The sequence below is a fragment of the Gavialis gangeticus genome, unplaced genomic scaffold (assembly GCF_001723915.1).
Source record: "Gavialis gangeticus isolate Ggan-Ray unplaced genomic scaffold, GavGan_comp1, whole genome shotgun sequence".
Lineage (NCBI taxonomy): Eukaryota > Metazoa > Chordata > Crocodylia > Gavialidae > Gavialis > Gavialis gangeticus.
Genome location: NW_017729024.1, coordinates 6386663 through 6401644, shown reverse-complemented (window position 1 = coordinate 6401644; position 14982 = coordinate 6386663).

Sequence of the window (14982 nt, the reverse complement as noted above, 5' to 3'; positions counted from 1 at the left end):
GACTGTTCCTAATCACCTTCTTCTCCTTCATGTGCTTAGAAATGGATTCCTTGAGGACCTGCTCCATGATTTTTCCAAGGACTGAGGTGAAGCTGACCAGCCATAGTTCCCTGGATCCTCCTTCATCCCTTTCTTAAAAATGACCAGATCTACATTTTTTTTAAAAATTCATACCTTTTCAGAGGTGTTGGTTATAGCCGTGTTAGTCTAAGGACATAGGCAGACAAGGTTCATAGTTTTCATAGACATTAGGGCTGGAAGGGACCTCGGAAGATCATCAAATCCAGCCCCAGTTCTTTGGGTAAACATGGTATCTTTCATTAGTACAACTAAATAGTTGGAAAAATTGTTCTTTACAAGCTTTCAGACAAAATCACCCTTCTTCAGCCACACAAAGAGTCTGCTGCTGTTTGTGCTCTCTCCTGGGTGGAATAGAACCTTATGCCAATATGCAAAATGCAGGTCTGTGAAAATACAAATGTGTGGCAGGGAAGATCAGGGGGATGTGAGTCAATAGGTGAGAGACAGATAGGTGTGGGGCGAGGAGGGGAAAATGTTGACTTCTCCCTATGCCTGAAGAAGGGTCTTTGTGCCCAAAAGTTTGTGAAGAACAATTTTTCCAACTATTTAGTTGGTCTAATAAAAGATATCACATTTACCTAAAGAACCTTATCTACCTTTTCAGATAATCTTTTACTTGTGTCCACGAGGAACTGTGGTGTAGCTATTACAGACAAGTGAAAATTACAGGATCTTGGAATACTGCCTTGTTTAGAAAATTGTTGAGGAACCTCAAGTGCATGGGTATTCCCATTATAAAGGTAATACAAGAAAGATGTATTGTGTTTCTGGATATAACTATGAACACTTTGCGGTAACTGAAAAGTTGCTCATGAAAATCCTGTGGTTGTCTGAGTATACTGCTACTTCAATTCCATTTCTGCTGAAATCCTCATTCATGCCTTCATCTTCTATAGCTTTGCATATTAGGATTCAGTTTTCAACTGCTTCCTTAGATCTCCGTTTTCCAGACAATATACAGAATGTACCATGGACAGCTTTCTCACAGTTTATAAAGGAATATAATCATTGGTCTCAGACAATTGCTCTAGTTTCCTAGGATTTTTGTGGGTGATATCTTTTATTGAACTAACTGCACAGGTAGGTTAGACCAGGGATAGGCAATTATTATTCTTTCTACCTATCTATCACTAGTTTCTTCTCTCTCCCTACACAAAGTCTGTCACTAATGCTGACTCATGATACTTCTCTCTACAGCTCCAAGACCTGTAACAGCCTTCCACTCCCCTGCAGCTCTTCCATTTTCAGAATCTCTTCCTTAACACCTTACTTGCTTTTTCCTCTACACAATCATTTGTTTAAAAACACAGCTGTAGTACTCTTTTATAACATTAATTCTGTAAATCATTAAAGAGATTTTATTTAGAAGGCAATATGCAAAATAAAGTTGTATTACTCAACACAAATTTCTGAATTCCTGACTTCAGTATGGCTCCACAATCCCTTGTCATTGTACTTTGTTGCTGAATTTAATTGCAAATGCTTTGACTTAAAAAGAAAAAAAAGATAAGTATGAATGCCATCTCATTCTAACAATCTAGTAATTTTCTAAGCAGATCAATGCATTTGTTAGTTCAATACATTCATTATAAGCTTTTCTTTAGTAGTTTAGTTCAAAGCAATTTATGATGCACCAGAAGAGATCTCTCTCACATCAGCAATAAAACACACCACACAGGCTTAGTAATGCAGGGAAACCTCATTGCTGTTCATGTTTACAAATCTTCCTCATTCTTTTTCTTTTGGCAACCGGCATCCATTCACAAAAACTAACATTGGAAGAATTCCTTCATTGTCTACTAAAGGAAGCAATCTCAGTCTCTTTTGAAATTACAGTGACTAATATCCAAAACAAAAGAAACTGATTAACTTTTGAAAATTATTTGACTAATCCTTAAATAAGAAGGGCTAACAGGAATTTTGCCAAATGATTTCAGTAGTACTAAGATTTGATCAAAAAAGCCATTTAAAGTAGAGACCAACATACTCCCAACAAGATAGGATGACTAACTCAATAGTTCTAAGAGTTCTTATCACTGTTTCTTTTTGGGCTTGCTGCTAACTGTGAATAGAGGGCACCACAGTGAGCAACATATGCACCTCCTAGGTCAGATATAGTTATGCCAAGTTTCTTTTTGTCCTATCCATTTTTGCCTTCGTGTTCCTCAACACTGTTGTGGAGCATGCAATTAAATCTCCATATTATTTATATCTTAGTTTGGACCAGGCTGTCAAACTCAACCTGTGACCCAGGCTGTGGAATTCCTTGCAGGCTAGATCCAGGCCTGGCAACAGTGGGAAAAGTGGCAGAAGTATAAGCAATGGCAAAGCAAAGCAGAAAGCAGCAGGTGTCATTTACTCCCTTGAAGACTATCTTCAACAGGATTTCACAGCCCTGAATTCTGCAGTGGGCTTTGCCTTGCCCCAGAATTCCCAGTCCCTCTGGAAGTCCCACGGGTTAGGGGGAACGGCTCTGTGGACTGGATACAGTCTACAGGCTCTATGTCTGACACCCCTGGTTTATCACCCTGGTTTATCACCTCTCCTTGTGCAACAGTGGAGTCATGAGCAAGATTTAACTTTAAAATGATTATGTGCCCTTCTTTAAAAAATACACACACGCACACAACTAGATCACGTCTTCAGTGCTGAAAACAAAGTTCCCATCGTTAAGTCTTGTCTGTGTATCAACCTTGATGGCTATTGATTTACTTATTTTCATGCTTTATTTGCAGGATCATATATTTAAACCTCATCAATAAAGGCAGGCAACTTAGATTAGTCTAAGTTTCTCAAGAACTCCTACCACCTGCAGGTGAATAATAATGTTACCAATAGTGTTGCTGTTAAACATAGGTGGTAATTAGACAAGCCTGAAACTAGCAGTTTTAAAAATCCTCCTATAGCCAAAATCTATGTTACAAAGAGGAAAGTTAGTGAATGAATTTAAATTCTTAAAAATACTGTATTGTCAGTATCATTGACTGTGAAGAGTAAAAGATGTCCTTTCCACCAGTGGCAAACAACACTAAATATTATGCAGAAAAATACTTTGATAATTAAAGAGTCATTTAATAGTAAAGTTTCCAGTTGTGATTTATGTCACTTTTGATTCTCCAGAAAAAAAAGAAAAATGTTTAAAGATGTCTCAAAACATTAAATCCTTAAATTCATTTCCTTTAATGATGAAGCAGTCACTGCTTTAAAAAGAGAGTCTGATTCATCATTAAAAGAAAGTAATGAAGGCATTTGCCTTAGAAACTATAACAATCAAAGGCAGATCTTTTTGGCTGCAATTAATAATTTTTTTCAAGATAATTTCTCCTATTAAAATATGTTAATTTACTTTGGTTTCAGGTTATCTGAAACCTTTCTAAAAGTGAAGGCTGCAGATAATTCCTGCTGCAAGCAGGGTAATTTGAAGCTGGAAGAACTGAGACTGCATTATTAACATGAGCACAAGGTCTTAAATACCCCCAAATTGTTATCCTTACAGGACACATGTTGCATTCTTTAAATCTGCATCCCTTCCCATTATGAGATGTAAAAAGGCAGCAGCACCAAAAGCTCATATCTGTCATTACAAAAATGGCCTATTCACAATATTGTCTGACAAAGCACCTAGAATGACAAGGCATCCTATTCAGAGATCTAATTTTTTCAGACATTTGTACGCCAAATTCAAAAATCTCTATGATATTGGTTTTAATGAGGTACTCTGTTATTCTCCGTAATAAAAATTAAAAGATAGAGACAGAGATCTTCAGCTTAATTGCCACATCTGTTATTAGGCACTTTACTGTGATTGACTGGAGTGTGTGTCAGAGACTGTGCCAAAAACAGGCAAACTGCATAAGCAGGCTTATAACTTATAGCCCAACTGGTATTAGCAGCTTGTGTGTTACAACTTCTACTGTTGGTCAGTTAAAATTACAGAACTGTTGGCATAGGTTCATTCGGAAAAGAGAGTTATGAAGCAAGTGGTTCATGAGGTCGCTTAACAGACTTCAGAAGCATTTGCAACTTTCAAAAGTAAAAGGCAATAATAGTTGTTTAGATCAGTGGGCTGCACACCAGATGGGATACATGCAGCATGTCTCTCTCCCACGAATAGTGCCATACCAGCATCCCCCATGCTGAGTGGGGTCCCTGGGTCCCTCAAGTCTCCTGGTCATGGGCTCCCTCGACCCCACGGGCCACACTATTCTATTCCATCCCCAAGAGTATGGGCAGGAAGCAAAGGCTGGAGGAAGGAGGGGGAGTTTGGAGACTTTAGTGACAACAGCACAAGAGAGAGAGGAAGAACAGTGCCTGAACTGAGAACTGCAGGTTAACCTCCCAGGGGCCACATGTGGCCTGCAGGCCACCAATAGCATATCCCTGATTTAGATATTCATTTTCTAAAATAGTTTCTAATGAGAGGAGTAACCAAACCCCAATCCCAACTGGTACTAAGTTCTGTGAGTGCTTTCAGTTGCACATCCACTATTTTAAAATGCTAATAAATCAGCAACTAAGGCTAGGTACAGATGTTCAGGGAGTTAGGGAGGGGTTAAGTCATGTTAAGAATGGCCACCTGATCTAACTTAGATCACCTAGGTGCGGACCCTACACTTAGAACCCTATTAAGTTGATCTAAGTGTGAACTGTACAGAAGTTCAGGAAGGTTAGATCCATCTAAAAATGCCTGACCTAATCTTAATTAACTATATCTCAGAGGCAGTCTAACTTAAATTGGGTCTGGCAAGACCAATCTAACTGAACTTCTATACAGTTCCCAGAAAAGCCCTGGGGTTAGGAAAGCCCAGCCACTGCCCCCAGCCCTGGAGCTGCACTTTTCCTATCCCCTCCTGCCCTGGGCTATTTTTAGCCCCCCAGCCTCTTCCCCCAACCCCCAGATAGACAACCCCCCCACAAAGACCAGCCAGTCCTCCTGGCTGCAAGCAGCTCCCAGTACTGTTTTTATCAGCATTTGCCAGTGCCAAGAGCTGACTGAAGTAAGTAGGAGTGAGATTGAAGAGGGTTAGTTTGCTAGGGGGGTGGTTTGTCTGGGACTGGGGAGGGTTGGGGGGCTAAAATAGCCCCTGACTCAGTGTGTGAGATAGTCCCCACCATCCTGCCAAACCCCTCACAAGAATCCACCAGCCCCCCTGATCTGCCCGCCCCTCACCCCAACCTAACGTCAATCAGGCTCCTGAGACTGATAAACTCCAGTGAAACTGGCCCCTGGACTGGTTTCATAGAATCATAGACATTAAGGGCTGGAAGGGACCTCAAAAGATTATCAACTCCAACCCCACCCTGCTCTGGGCAGGAATACTGCTGAGATCAAATGATCCTAGCAAGGTGTCTGTCCAGTCTCCTCTAAAAGACTTCCAAGGTTGGGGACTGCACTGTCGCCTTGAGAAGTCTATTCCAAATTCTGGTCACCCTTACCATAAAGAAGTTCTTCCTTACATCCAACCTGAAACCATCTTCTAACAGTTTATTTGCTCCGTGTCCTCCTCTGAGGCACCCTGGTGAACAGTTTTTCTCCCAGCTCCTGATATTATTCACCCCTTACATATTTATAGATGGCCACCAGGTCCCCCCTCAGTCTTCTCTACCCTAGGCTTCACAGTCCAAGAACCCTTAGTCTTTCCTCATAAAGTTTGTCCTCCAGGCCCTTAATCATTATTGTGGCCCTCTCTGGACCCTTTCAAGATTCTCCACATCTTTTTTTGACATGTGTGGGACTGGGGGAAGTTCAACAGCACTGGAGAGGCCTGGGAAAGTTCAGGGGGGCTTGGCAGGGTCAGAGAGCCTCTCTGATCCTGTGACCCCCACCAATCCTCCTCTGAAGACCCTGCTACCACCCCAATCCTGTCAAACCCTCCCAGAACTCATCAACCTGCTGTAAACCCCACTTGCCCCCCAATCTCTCTAAGTTCCCCCACAAATCCCACTGCCCTCTGATCTCAAACCCTCTCAGACCCCACCAACCCTCCCTCCCATGGATTCTGCTAGCTCCCCTTTATCCTCCCCAACCTCCCCACAGACCCCACTTCCTCCAATCTCCTGAAGACCCCCTGCTTTTAACCCAATGAAACCTCCCCCTAACATCAACAAACATCTGTATGTATCAAGTCAAAAAAAAAGGGCCACTATGTTGCATGTTGTAGAATACCCATGTGAAATAATGATTATTAGCATGTACTATTGGAATAACTACCTGTAATTATAAATGCTAATATGTATTATTTTCTTTCCTATCCTCAAATGCTTTGTTTCACCTTTTCACCTTCTAAATTGATTGTTTATAAATAAAGGGCTCAGAAATTTTAATTTTTCCCCTAAAATTTTGTGAAAGTATAGCAAGAGGGTTAGGTAGCCATCTTACCAATTTCATCACATAATCCTTCTGCATGCATTGCCACCAAACCTTAGAGACAGTAAGGCCTGACCACTGAATAAGGGTAAAATATTTTGCTTTGTATATTTCTCTGCTGTTCTTTTTTAAAACAGAGGCCTTTGAGGTTTTCTTGCTTTTAGCTATTTAACAATATGAGACAGTATTAGAATTCAGTAAAGTGTTGCTGTGTTGAGAGCTAGCTGGATAACCAAACCACTGCTGACAGATGAAACAGTTTTCAGGACAAAAAAAGTAGTGCACACTCTGTCTTGCAGTCTGTGGACTTTATGAAAGTAAAGCAGCATGTTCTGAGGACTACATTCTCCGTCTAATGGGTAAAATAGCATGACTATCTGCTGTTCCCAGTCGTGATTCTCTTCTTCATTAGACACATAATGATAATGACTGACTGCAAATGTAGACATCTTCCCAAGTGGTTTGATTAGATACTTTGTGAAATCAGACTGAAATCAGTGCACATGATGCGCAAATGATTATAGAGTCACTTCCTTGAGGAATCTCTTGATGCCACAATACAATTAAGACCTCCTTTTTGTTATATCTAGTATAGTAGATAATGCTGATAATTGACATTTTAGAGATTAAAATGTTAAACACTTGGCAGGAATTCCAGAACTATCTGTGTATGACGATAACAGGTCCTACTTTGTATTCCTTATCCTAGTAGTCAACACTCTTCCTGGTTCAGGAATCCATGCTATTTCATAGTTTCTAGGGTCGGAAGGGACCTGAGCAGATCATCTAGTCCGACCCCCTGCCATGGCAGGAAGAGCACTGGGGTCAAACAACCCCAGTAAGGTGGTCATCCGACCTCCTCTTAAAAACCCCCAGGGTGGGAGCCTGCACCACCTCACTTGTGCACTTATTTGTCCACACCTACCTTGATGTTAGCAAGATAGCTACAAGCTTGTCCAAGCATCCTTTCTTAGTTAACCATCTTTCAAATCTCACATACTGAGACTTAGTTAATAAAAAGGAATGATCTCATAAATTCTAGCTAATTCATATTGTGGCTCATGTTCCCTTGACTCCCCATACATTATACTTGGGTCTGTCCTTCTCACTCATCTTTTACACTTGCTTTTCTTAAAACTCTCCTTATTTCTACATGATGTGAACTATGCATTGCTTTAAGCTCAAGTTGTCCTGTTTCTTGAAATACATTTTAATAATGCTAGAAAATTTTCAGGTAGCATTGTTTCATCTCTACATTGCAAAGGAACTAAAAAAGAATCCTTATAAGTAAGACTGCAGTCAATTTACAGATCATACAACTGATGCAGAAAGAGATAAAACGTCTTGCCCAGGTGAGTACCAGAGCTAGACACAGGACCACATCTTTTAACTTCTAATTGTGAGTGGCCTACTCACCAGGCCAAGTACCTGCAGTACATCTTAAAGTTATCATGAAAATAGTCACATGTGTGTAGTGGAGAAGTCATGCTTGTCAAAATTATGAAACATGTGACTCTGAAGCACAATTCTGACAGATGCCACATGACCTATGTGGCCATTTAAATCAGAAGAACCAAGAGTACTCATCATCCCAAGAGAAGCTGTCTTTCAGCAAGATTGGGTCCTTGCTGAAGATGCAAAAATGCTCTTGCATGTTCCTGCTTTTTCACAGCATAGTTTTTCTATTTCTGCTTCATGCTGTTAACTAACTAAAGGAATAGTTACAGAATGACTGAAATGGAATCTAGAATGAATACTACTTGCTCATTCCAAGGAGAAGAGAACAGCACCTTCCCTCATGTAATTCAATGCCAGAGGAAGAACGATCATTTCCTGTTCCAAGTCCAATAAGATTTTAGTCAAGAAGGGAGTGAAGTACATTCTAAAGATGTGTACATCTCTGCTGCAGATCAAAGCTGAATGCAGAAAGCAGAATCCCAGCGAGAAAATCAGAGCACTACAAAGATTAACGCAGAAGAGTAGATAGAGGGCCTCTGACATCTTAGAGTTCTCAAATATTTTAGATGCATGAGCAAATTTTGGGATGCTTAATCCAACCACAGAACTTTTGAGGTTTGCCCAAAACAAAATGCACTTCTCAGGCTTTTATGCATAACACAAGTTGATGAGACTTGCTATTACAGGCAAAGAAGGAAAACAGAAAGTCTGATCTTAAAAGTGTATTAAAATTGTTGACAGGTAACGGGAGAGGGTTTTAATGAAAATATTAAGTCTCATGGCTCTCTGGGATAGAACAGAAATGGAATGTAAATATAACTGCAAAAAACTAGAGTAAACTGAGGAAGTATCTGGTAGTAAATAGAGCTGTTTTGTTCTGTTTACCATTAATCAAAATGTTCCTCTTCACATTTATTCTTGTAGCCTGCAATAATTAATAATGGATTCTTTGGGGTTTGAGCTCTATGCAGTTTGGGCACAGCTATCAAGTTCCACTGTCATTTAGTCTTATTTCCCATTGTAAAGAGTATCAGATCTTGCTCTTCAAAGTACCAAGGCTTAGCTCGCATATAAATGGTTCTACAGTACATGAGGGTAATAATATTCAGCTAAATCTCCCATTTGACAAACCCCCCTCTTAACTAAGGAATTTACTCCAATATAGTACTTTCATCTATAATAAAAATAAAGCATAAAGATGTTAGAGCTGTGGTACATTTTCATCAGACTTGACCAGTGAATAGGAAATGTAGGCCTGTTTTCTTTTATGATCTATTAGAAGAGACTGTCTGAGTTTTGGAAGCAGCTTTGGGATGTTCAGTTTCCACAGTCGGCATTACCTAGGCACAATGGGCCTGGTGTTCTTCTCCCTTACCTCAGTTACACTGTAACTCCATTGCTTTTACTTGAGTTTCTCCCAATTTACTTTGGTGTCTGTAAAAATGAAGCTTGAACAAATGAAAAAAAATCTTATTCCTTTATCCTTTTATTTCTAATTTCTTTTTTTAAATAACTGAAAAATTCAAATTCTTCATGGAAACGATACATCTGTACTAAAATCTAGCCCTCATTTTAAAATATGTATTTCAATCTCACTGGCAGGTACCCTTCGAAAACAGTTGTTATTTACAGTATCTGTCTGGAAAAAAAAAGATTAAAAGATCAAGTTACTCTTCGCTTCCAAACAAGCCAGGCCACAGCTGTACACCAGATTCTGAGCAACTGTTCCACATACACACAACAAGGCTTCTGTCTTCCTGCAGGGTTTACTCAGGTCATCTGCATGTGGCGTGGATTAAAGTAGCACTAAAGCTCTATTATAAAGTAGGCTAAACAGTGAGTTTATACACAAAACTCTTCTGCCCCTGGGTAAATGCCTTAATTTCAATTCCATTTGAAAAAGTTTTAAAAAAAAGTGTTTCAACCTATACATTACCCGACTGTATTTAAATAAACAGGAATAAGAAGGAGAGGGAACAAGACCATCAGAAGGCCATTTTGGGGAGTGGGGAGGAAACAGGAAGTCAGCCATTCTCTGTCCCAGCAGAATAGCAGAAGCAGACTTTGTCCTGATTATACCATTTTTTCTCACAAGCTCATTTTTTAATTTAAAAAATGAAGGGCATGATTCAAGGAAAAATCTGAACAAGTGGGCTCAGCAGTTTCTCTTGTGCAGTTTTTCCCCAAATTTAAAAGGAAAGGCTCCTTCCCCTTCAAAATGAATAAACGCTTCAGTTCTCAGGACACCTCAGTAGAAGGCTCATGCTTCCTCTCTAGCTCCGTGTCTTCCTGCCCATCCCTGCTCCATTTCCAACTCAGCCATTTCCCTCACTTGTCACTAGCCTGGAAGGGCACCCACAGCACACATACAGGGCTCCACAAAAAAGCAAATTCAGCCTCAGTTACACTAAATTAATGGCAGATTCCCTGACCTCTCCCCTCCCCCCAACTTACTTCCACACCACAAAAAAAAATCCATAGGTTAAAAGAAAGGATGGATCGTGATAAAAAAAGGCAGTTGACTTTCCCTTCCATATGGAAATGGATGGTTCTCCAAGTGAAAGGACCTCTCCACATGTGAAGCTGTGGAAGCTACTTTTTGGTACCAAATTTTAAATCCTTTCAAGATAATCTTGAAAATGTGTAAATAGCTGTGTGTTTTGTCTTTCAACTGAATAACCCAAGAAACTGAAAGTATGTCTAGCATGCAGAACACAGCACAATGGAGAGATATTATAAACCATCTCTGTATCAACAGCAGGCTAATAATTGTTGCACCATACAGCTCCATATGAGCTAATCAACCCTGCTTTTTGACAGTGGTAATTTCCCCATCAGATGCCATTCTGAAACATATGCCACAGACTTTAACCATGACTAGCTCTCAAAGTGTCAACCCCAACCTGCCCTTGTTTCTGCTGACCAGTCATGATCATCCTTATGACATAAAATTACTATTAATAATTGTACTTAAAATAAAATTCATTTTCCCAATGAGACAGCTTTAAAGGGGTAGCATATAGCTGCTACTTCAGCATATGCTCTCCAAAGAAATTCCAGCATCATCTCTGTTAGTCCATGTCACCTCTACACCCTGCACACAAATACTATCATCATAGTCACTGGCATAAAGCCAAAAAGTGGTACTAAGAATGTATATGTTAATAATATATTTATTAGACCTATCTACAAATATACACACAAACTTTGGAAAGGAGAGGTAAGAAATTATAGAAGTACAGAAATGGCTAGCTATCAGAAGGAAGTGTAGAGAAGTATTTATAGTTAGCACCCTACAAAACAAGAGCAACTAATAAAAGGATCCTGAAATGTCACAACCTTCTTAATTGTATCTAATGTGGTTATCTCTAACCTCAAGTGCAAATTAATAAGGCTGCTTACAGACATGGGAAAAAAGGTACTTTGCTTTAAGTGCAGTACACCACTGCACTGAGTGCAGTGCATGCCCAGAAAAGGCATCATGTTAGTTGGACCCAGCTCGCCCAATGTCTGTAGAGATCAGGCACTTCAGCAGGGCTTTTGGCACTTTTATCAAATTAGTTTTAGATAAAAAGCCCCACCAAAGTGCTTGATCTAGACAGATGCTGCAGAGCCAGGTCAAACTAACACCCTGCTTCTTTCAGGAACGTGCTGTTTTTGGTTTTTTTCCCATATCTATCAGTTCCCTAAGAGTTCACGCAATCTGTGCTGAAGAAATGTCTTTTAAGTTCTTCATTAATGGCAAAGGATTTTCTAAAAGGGGTTGCAAATAAAGGATATTGGTTTGCCTTGCAAAAGGAACAGTGGGAGAAAGGGAAACTGAGATAATATTTATTTCATTGTATCTATCTGTTGGGTAGTGGGGGGGCTGTGGACACTAAGGTGCACAGTGGACAGCCCAGACATCACACATTTGTAGACCATAGCAGAAGTGTCATTGGCACAGCCTATCAGAAGGAAATGAATCTACTATGAATGGCATGTGCCCCCGGTGGCTGAGGGGGCACGGTGGCGGTGGAGCGCAGCGGCAGGAGCACAGGAGCAGTAAACTGGGAGCTCCCGCAGATGCTGCCAGAACTGTTGGCAGTGGGGAGGGGGTGGCGAGCACCGACCACAGGTTGGCGACCACCCACAGCCACTGCTGGCAGCAGAGGCAGCAGCCAGTGGGAATCGCGGACTGCCCACAGACGCTGCCAGTGGTGTTGGCGGCAGGGTGGCGAGCGGCGACTGCCTGCAGGTGCCGCCGACAGTGTCAGCAGTGCCTTTTTGCAGGGGGTGCACTGCCACGCTCAGGAAGTACGCGTGCACCCGCATTCACCCCCTACGCGTTGCTCCTGGAATCTGCAAGTTCTGCTAAATACCTTGTCACAAGGACAAGAAAAAGGAAACAATCCATCTGTTTTACAAAAATAGCTTGAAACTTCATGTGATTCTTTCTTTTAATTATTATTTATTTGAAAAATGTTTTGGCTTGATTTTCATGTTAGAATGTAGATCTGACTTACTGTGGAAGATTATGCTAGCATCTACCCTAAGTTGTTTTCTTTCAAGTTTCCCACAAACGAAACACCACTGGTAGTAGCAACAAGACAACTAAGGTAAATCAGATGCCAATGTTTTAACGTCATCCTCCAGACCTGCTCAATGAACTGTTGTTAAAAAGCTGGAAGGCTCCAACAGCATGCCTACATCATTATCACTTCCACTGCAACAAGTAGTAAACTTGCACAGTTGATAGCAACAGTGATGGGTTTAAGAATAAAACATTTAAATGGAGACAACTGTGTAGGTGACTAGAGAACTAGTGTAGAGATGACATTGCACGAGTCAACTCATTAAAAGCTGAATTGTTGACACAGAATGGAATTTTTTAGTCACACAGTCTAGAACAGGGGTCAGCAACCCTCAGCATGCATGCCAGATTGTGGCATGTGAGGCCATTTTCCTCAGCATGCGGCAGACAGCCCAGGCTCTGAACAGCTGCCACGAGCCACGGAGCCCAGGTTGCTCGCAGCAGGCAACAGGGAAGCTGCAAGCCCTGCTGCAAGCAGCCTGGGCTCCATGACAGGCAGCAGCTGCCTAGAGCCCAGGCTGGCTGGGGCAGGCAGCTGGAAGGCTGCAACGGATGCACCAGGGTCCAGAGCCCCAGCCTGACTCTGTGGCCAGTGGCAGGTGCATGCATGCCTCAGGGCACACGGCAGAGAAGGGGCAATGGCAGCGCAACCCTGGCCCCTCTCCCGCTGTCTTCCCGGAGGTGCCTGTACACATGCCACCAGTACTCAGCGAGGCTAGAGATCTGCAGACCTCAGTGCAGCAGCTTGCAGGCTCTCCAGTGCCTGCTATGAGCATCCTGGGCTCAGTGGCAGGCAGTAGGGGTCTGCCCAGAGCCCAGTTAGGCTGTGGCAGATGGCTGGGAGGCTACAAGCTGCTGCGCTGAGATCTGCAGTCCCAGCTCCGCTCATTGCTGGCAGTAGGTGCATGTGCACCTTCAGGTGGGCAGCAGAGGAGGGGCTGGGGTTGTACTGTCCTGATCCCTTCCCTGCTGTCCATCCCAAGGTGTGTGCAGCCAGGGTGACCACCTCTTCAAAATGTAAAAGTGGGACACGTGCCCACCTCCCCCACCTCTGCTGGCGGCATGGCCAGAGCAGAGCAGAGTGGGGGCAGATGCAGGCTGCCTGCTGCAGGCTTGGAGCTCTCTGCCCTGCTGCCTTTCCCCCTAGGACCCTGTGCTTGCCACTCACCCCCTGCCCACCTGGCAGCAGCAGAGGGCCCCACTCCATGCCACTGCTGCCCCTGTTGCTGCTGGGCGAGCAGGGGGAACATTGCCATGAAGGCGCAGGCCTCTTGGGGGTAGGGCAACAGGGAAGGGAGCCCTGAGTCCACAGCAGGCAGCCCACATCCACCTCTACTTCACCCCCCCATGCCTTCCCAGGGGGTACACGCACCAGCAGGGAGCTGTCCCCACAAGCCTTGCACCCCCCAGATAAGCCACTCATCTAGGCTGGATCCCACTCCCTGCCCCCACCCCATGCACTGCCCTGACTGGACAGCACCCCCAGCCGCAGGTCCTGTCCCATTCCCTCCCTTACCATAGGGGCCTCAATCTGCTGTCTCTCCCCACAACAGACTGTTCCCAAGAAGCTGCTCTCCATGCTGCCTGGCTGTATTCCTGATCACATGCATGTGTGGGTACACACACGCACATGGCATCCCCTGCATCCCAATACTGGCAGCCCCTTGCAGGCTGGAATGCTGCCAGCTGTGAATCCCTGCACGATACTGCGAATACGGGACAAGTGCTATCCCAGAGTCATGCAACCTGGGACAGATACTTGAGGTTACTCAAGTCCCATTCTGGGACTGTCCCACCCAATTAGGGACAGGTGGTCACCCTAGAGCCAGGCCAGGGCTTCAGACTCTGATGCAGCTCTTTGCAGCCTACCTGCCACCTGTTGCAAGCAGCTAGGGCTCCACAGCTGGTGGCGGCTGCACATGTGCCTTGGGGCGCACAGTGAGGAAGGGGCTGGAGCAGCGCAACCCCATCCCCATCCCCATCCCTACTGTCTGCCCAGAGGTGCGCAGGCATCTATCAGCAGCAATGAGTATCAGGCCCCTCGTGGCTCCCCTGCTGTCTGACCCTGGCATGCCAAATTGAGGCATGGGTCTTGACTTGGAGTGTTTTTGGCACTCCAACCCTTAATCTAGGACAATATTTCTCAACCCATGGATTAGAAGAATACATGAAAGTGTCACAAACAAACTTTAAAAATGGATTCTCCTTTAAAGAAGAAAAATGTGGGGAACCATGGCTTTTCCCTTGCAAGCTGCTTGGGGGCCCCCTATACCTCACAACCTCCCTTCCCCTTACCCCACACACCCACCCCCTACCCCATACACTGGGGGCTGGGGCCTGGGGGCAGCAGGTCGGGAGTGAGGGGCACTGGGTCAGGACTGGCCATTGATGCTTACAGATTCTGGTACAAAAAACGGTTAAGAACCACTGATCTAGAGCTCTTTGGGTTTCGTATACTTAGCCTTACTTGTTTTTGTTATTTATTTCAGTGGTTAACTCTGCA